The sequence below is a fragment of the Parus major genome, chromosome 1A (genome assembly GCF_001522545.3).
Source record: "Parus major isolate Abel chromosome 1A, Parus_major1.1, whole genome shotgun sequence".
In the NCBI taxonomy this organism is placed as follows: domain Eukaryota; kingdom Metazoa; phylum Chordata; class Aves; order Passeriformes; family Paridae; genus Parus; species Parus major.
Genome location: NC_031773.1, coordinates 28,569,207 through 28,575,290, shown reverse-complemented (window position 1 = coordinate 28,575,290; position 6,084 = coordinate 28,569,207).

Here is a 6,084-nt window from a genome sequence, read left to right as displayed (position 1 = left end):
AATCTGTGAATTTAGGTGTATCTTTCTTTGTTTTATTTGCAAATCTTTGTAGTTTAAGATGGGAGCATAACATTCATTTTCATACATTTATGGATGCCTTTGCTGAGAAGAGGGACTAAAGATCTTTTATGTTACAGGCAAAACCTTTTGGAGAACATTATGGTTTTATAGGGACTATTTTCTTTCTGGCATTCATACATTTTACAGGTGAAAGATTATGATAATCTAGTCTGGCTTTTCTTATCATATATGCCTTGAATGTTTCTGATTATTCTTGCCTAGAGCTCCAAATTTTTTGAACTGTATTGTACAGCTTTGAAAAAGCAGTGCAATTGTTGTGGAGTAAATTGTTATTTAATGTTTTACCTTTTGATAGAGGATCTACTATTCCCCTTGTTACATTGTATTATCTGGGAGGTGAAGTTTAGATATATTTGCAGCTAAAAAACTTGAGATTGCAATGATGATGCTTGTATCATAATACTTATGCATGATCAGGTGAGTTTTGTATCTTGCCTTGTGCATATCTTGCCTTCTCAGTGGCCAAATATGCAGTCCTAGTCTTGCATTATGTGGCATCCCTTGCATGTGATCTCTTCTGTTTGATTTAAAGAAAAAAAAATTACAGAAGAATTAAGATTTATAAATTAAGATAAATTAAGTTATCTCTTCCTGCATTTACAAATCTTCATTCGTGTAAGTTACCTCAATACCTACCCTCAGAAAGTCCTTGAACATGTGTTATACACTGGTCAGTAATGAGTTTATTCCTGTCTTGCAATTGAAATCCTGGAACCAGCTCGGATTCTGTGAGAAGCCTTTGGGGGTGGGTGGGAACAGACAGATTGTGTACACATGGGGGTGAATTTGGTGTTGAAGTCCTGCAGTGTTTGACCAGCTCCTGCCTGAAGGACCAGCAAGGGTTAGTAGCCCAGATAACATGTATTCATCAGTGCTTCCTGTTTTGGAGGAAATCTGGGGTGGTGGGTTTTTTTAATCTCACCTCTAATGGAAAGGGAGCCTTCCCAGCTGCTCATACTCTTTTACTACAAGCCAATGAAGCATCAGTGTTACAGGCAACACTTTTGGAGATGGGAGATGCAATTCAGAATGCTCCTTGGGAAATCCTTGCAGTTTGTGGTGTTGCAAGCACAAAATGTGAGCTACTGTCAAAACCGTGAGCTGATGAACAGAATTCATCTGAAGGCTATCTCACAGAGGCAAAGATCGAGCAAGGCTCATTCAAAATTGGTTTCACAGTTGTAGTATTACAGGTATTTTAAATTGAACAAGTTACAGCTTCACTGTAGTTTCAGTATGCCAGATAAAACATTCTTTACCTGAAAATGCTGATCAAGCTTTTTAAAAAAACCCTAAATGCATACATGCAATTCTTGAATTATATCTAAAATAGTCTGATTAAATTAAGATTTAGGCCCATGAGACATACAACCTTGATTCCTCTGATTTTGTGCTACATAAAGGATATGTTTCCCTTCAGCCTATAGTGTGAAGACTTGGTAAATGAGAAAAAGCATCCTGTACAAATAATATATTTAGGGTGCCAATCTTTTCGTTATGAAGGAACAAGTAGTACTGGGTTGGTTCAAATACGGTATGCATACTAGTTTTAAAAAGAACAGAGAGGGCACAAGTATGCAAAATGCCCAGCAGATATTTGAACTGCTTCATAACAGACACAGTGCAGAGCTGAAAGTTGTAGTGCAGCTGGTATAAAGGAGTGACATGATAGATAAGAGTGACACCTAGGTTAAAACCAGCAGTGTGTTACTTGGATTTCAAAGATTTGACCTGATAGATGATCTTGGTTGTAGGCTATAGAGGTATTTCCTGTGTGTAGCATTTTGAGACTATAGTTACTGGCTGTATTATGAAGGACATTCATTGGGATCCTGGGACTGAGGAGAGTCTGGGTACCTCAGATTGCAAACCACAGTTAAAAACCTCATCTCTTCAGAGGCCACAAACAAAGCAGATACTTATACTTGCTGGGCACTTCTCTGTTGGTTCTGGCAACTTATCAATGCTAATGTAATACAGAATACAACACGGAAAGGGAGGAAAGGCTGAGACTCAGTACTCGCTTTGTTAACTGAGCTGCAGACGTCCATGTTCTCAGGCTGCACTGCTGACACAGAGATTTCTGCCCAAACCAGCAGCCTCAGGAACAGAAGAGGCTTTTCTCATCCCACCTATTGAAGATCCTCCATATGGATCTTCAACACATACATACATGCAATTCAATACGAATGTGCATCTTGAAAGTATGTTCTTAACATCAGTCAGAGGAGCTTCCATGATACCTAAGAAGCTGATTTCCTTTTAGACCTGGCTGTTGAACTTTAAAAATGTGTCGTAATGCAGATTTTTGCAGTCTGTATCAGGCACAGCCACAGTCATATTTTACTGCATGTGACAACTGAGAACCTGTGAACATGAGAGGACAGCAAGCTCCTCCATGGACCTCATAGAACCTTGTTAAAAGCTGGATTTGCTGACCGCAGCTATGTCAGCATTTAAACTTTGGTTGTACAGATTTACAGTATAAAATGATTTTCTGAAAGTTATCTTGTTTTTATTGATCCTTTGCCAAACAGAAAATAAGTGTTATGATCTTCTGAGGAGAACAGGGTTGCTTTAAGGCACAAAATTGTATTATTAGCTTCAGTGTCAGAACAGTAGTACAAAGGTCAAATGTCACTCCTGAGCTGCAGTAATACATCAGATTTGTTTTATCTGCTGTGATTTACTAGTACTGGGTTTTAAATACCAGTTGCCATCACTGTAGCCACACAGCTCCTCTGACGAATGTATGTTCTGCAGTCAAAAGACTGACATAAATTAAATACATTCACATGCTTCAGCACCCTCTACCATCTAGACTCTTCCTGATTTTCACATACTAGAAGGAAAGACAAACCAATTTCATGATGATAGCTGTAAATTCAGTGCCTTTAGAAAGGAACAGAGAGAGTTCAATTAACTTGAGACTCAGCTTTGAACCAGGGGAGACCAAAAAATCCCTAAAGAGAAAGGTTCACAGTGAATTAAATTGTCATGGACTGAAGAAGTCTTTAAATGAGCGTGCTTCTAAGCCATGTACCTGGTAACTGCTGCTCGCCTTTACTGTAAGGTAAACTGGGATAGTTAAACCTGAGTCTGAAATGCTCCCATGCAGACTTGCACCAAAATTCATGGCCAGAAAATGGCAACTCCTTGTTTTTATATTGGTTGTAATTCTGAGCGCTGAAGCTGGGCATGGTGAGCAGGGATGTCAGCAGGTAGCATCTCTGTAGTGATCTTCCAGTGCTTGCTAAAGCACACAGAAATGTCACTTTCTATAAGCATCCAATCCTTCAGGAATTCTTCAATTTTTCCAAATAAATTTTATTTACAGGTCAATATTTGAATGCGGGTAGCTGAACATGGATGTATTGTGTAAAGAAGACTTTCAATTTGTTTCTGTTTTGCTATCATATGGGTTTAGATAAGAGCTAAACTACAAGCGACATTAGCCACTTTATCTACCATGGAAACATCAGCATATACAAGATTCAGCCTAAATTTAAGATATGCCATCAAAACCATTTAGCACATTATGAAAGGAACAAAATTAATTTTCAGTCACTGGGAGTGTCTCTGTTGCATCCTTCATCATTCTGAATAAATGGGAAATATCTAATAATTAAAAAAAAAAATAATTTGACTGTACAAAAATGGCAGTGTTCTGGGATTATCCTGCCGTGCTTCATGGAATAAGGTCTGAAGAACAATGGAGATGCTTTTAATTCTTAAATTTATTTGGTTTACAAGAAAGTTTAATGGAAACAGATTGTTGCACAAATGGAAATTATACCATTACTTACCCATTTTGTTGCACATGATGCCAGTGCTTAACTGGAAGCCAATCCTGATTTTCTGATTTTCCATTAATTTACAGAATTGTTTCTCCTAAAGTAATATTCTGATATAAAAGCGATGAATTCTCAAACTCCGAAGCATTTGCTAGTAGCACGCGATTTTGCATTATTGAATTCTGCTAACCGGTTATGGTGCTGTCGTGGAGGAAATCATGCAGGAGATGAAGTATTCCCCTGTGCAGAAAGCAACCATCACTGTATTTCTGTTTGAGGCATCGGTGGCCACAGAGCAAAGCATGGCCTTTTCAGCCCACTGCTCAGTTGTTCCCTCAGTCACAAGAGGAGGCAAGGCAATAATAGCAATATAGGAAGGCTTTTGTTTTACCAGCGTGCCTCGCTTCGGCCAAAGGCAAAACTGAAATATAACACTAATGAGTATGAATGACTGTGGATAACACATCGGTGCGCTGTTGTTCCTCCTGTGCCACCCACTGTCTCATTTTCTCTGTTTTCACATTTCTGTACAGCAGTTCCCAGGGTTTAGCGCTTTGGCGGAGATGAGAGTTTTTTGTATGACCTGCTCCGTTTGCGACGTTTACCTCCTGACCCTCAGCTGCACCCCTCGGGAGGTGCTGCGGGTACGGCTGATTTCTGAGTCCCCTTGCAATTACTTGTCACCAAGCAGGACCAAGGGGGTCACGGCCACCTCCCATGGCAACACGGCCACCCCTCACCCTGTGGCGGCGCGGGGCCACAGCCAGTCCGGAGGGAGCTTCCTCCTGGACGCCGCCCGTGTGTGTGACCCCTGCGCTCTGACGCAGGGTGGCTGCCGTGCCTGTGCCGGTACGCGGGGACACTACCCTGGCACCGCTTGTCTCCTCAGTGAGGGCGTTTGGGAGCCAGCAGTGACCCCTCGCTGGCACGGGAGGCACACAACGCCAGCGGGCTGCTGTGCTCCGGGACTGAGGCTGCACAGATGGCCGCGGTGCTACAGCTGTTAATTGCTACTGCATCTTCTGTGATCGCAGGTAGATGCAGACAGTGTGGGCATCCCCCTCTGGTTGTGTCTGCTTGCTCAGAGGAGTCTTCCTTTGCTCTCTTTGGAGCTGTGTTTTGTTTCCTCAGAATTTCCTCAATATCTGCCATGAATGCTACTATTTCATTATGTGTTTGTGGTATGTTAGTGCATAAGGAACTGCAGCTAATAACTTCAGAGCAAGCACAGTGTAACCCATTGCCTTTCTACTACACCTGGCGTAGCAGGGACCAGACATGAATTGTGATCACTCACAGCTTCTAGCTGCAAAAATATGGCATCCATCTACCAGATAGGACATATCTGAGGATATTTTCAGTTATGGGGATGAAACTTATATTGTTGTTTCTCTGGTCTGCATAAATGTTTCTTTGACATCTTTCTCTGCTAAGTTTCTCAAGCCCAAATTCAGTTTCATTATTAAATGATCATTGGCATTTTACTCCTTGTTCTTGCTTGGCTGACCTCCTGCTACTGTCAGCAACCATCAAGATCATGGAAGGCCAGAAAAGAGCATTTAGTGGTAAAAGAGTCAAGAATATTAAAGATAAATCCATGTTGTTAAATCTACTTGTTCAAATGTCTCGGGCTCTGAATGCAAGGAAGTTTTGTTGTATGCACAGCCAGCAGCACCACCCTGCTGCTAGGAAAATGTGATTTCTATAAAATAACTGACAGCTTTCATATTTTTATTTGCAATGGAGTTTGTCATCATTACTGTAAAACCCAAGTCCTGTCCTATGTCAGCATGTGGAATGAGAAAGAGATTTATTGCTACTCCCTGCTCAGCCCTTAGACTAAAATGCTATTTGGACCAGAATTCTGACTTACTTTTCACAAACTTTTTCTTTAGGAGTTTCACTAGGTCTTTCACTGAAATCAGTGAAGCCATTACAGATAGAAAAGAGCATTCAAAATGAATAAAAATACTAGATTTTATGGGACACATATGAAAGCCCTCAGAGATCTGTAAAAAGTACCACATGAACATAAAAGTCTGGTATAGGCCCTGCAGTTAAATGAGCTAATCAACATCAATGCCACTCTTCAGTGTTAAGCAATACTCTACAGGTAGGTATGTATGTAGAAATGGGGGGAAATATTTTCTTTATGTAAAAATACACTTTATTGATAGTATACAGATATAGCAGGGTTTAACGAACTGAA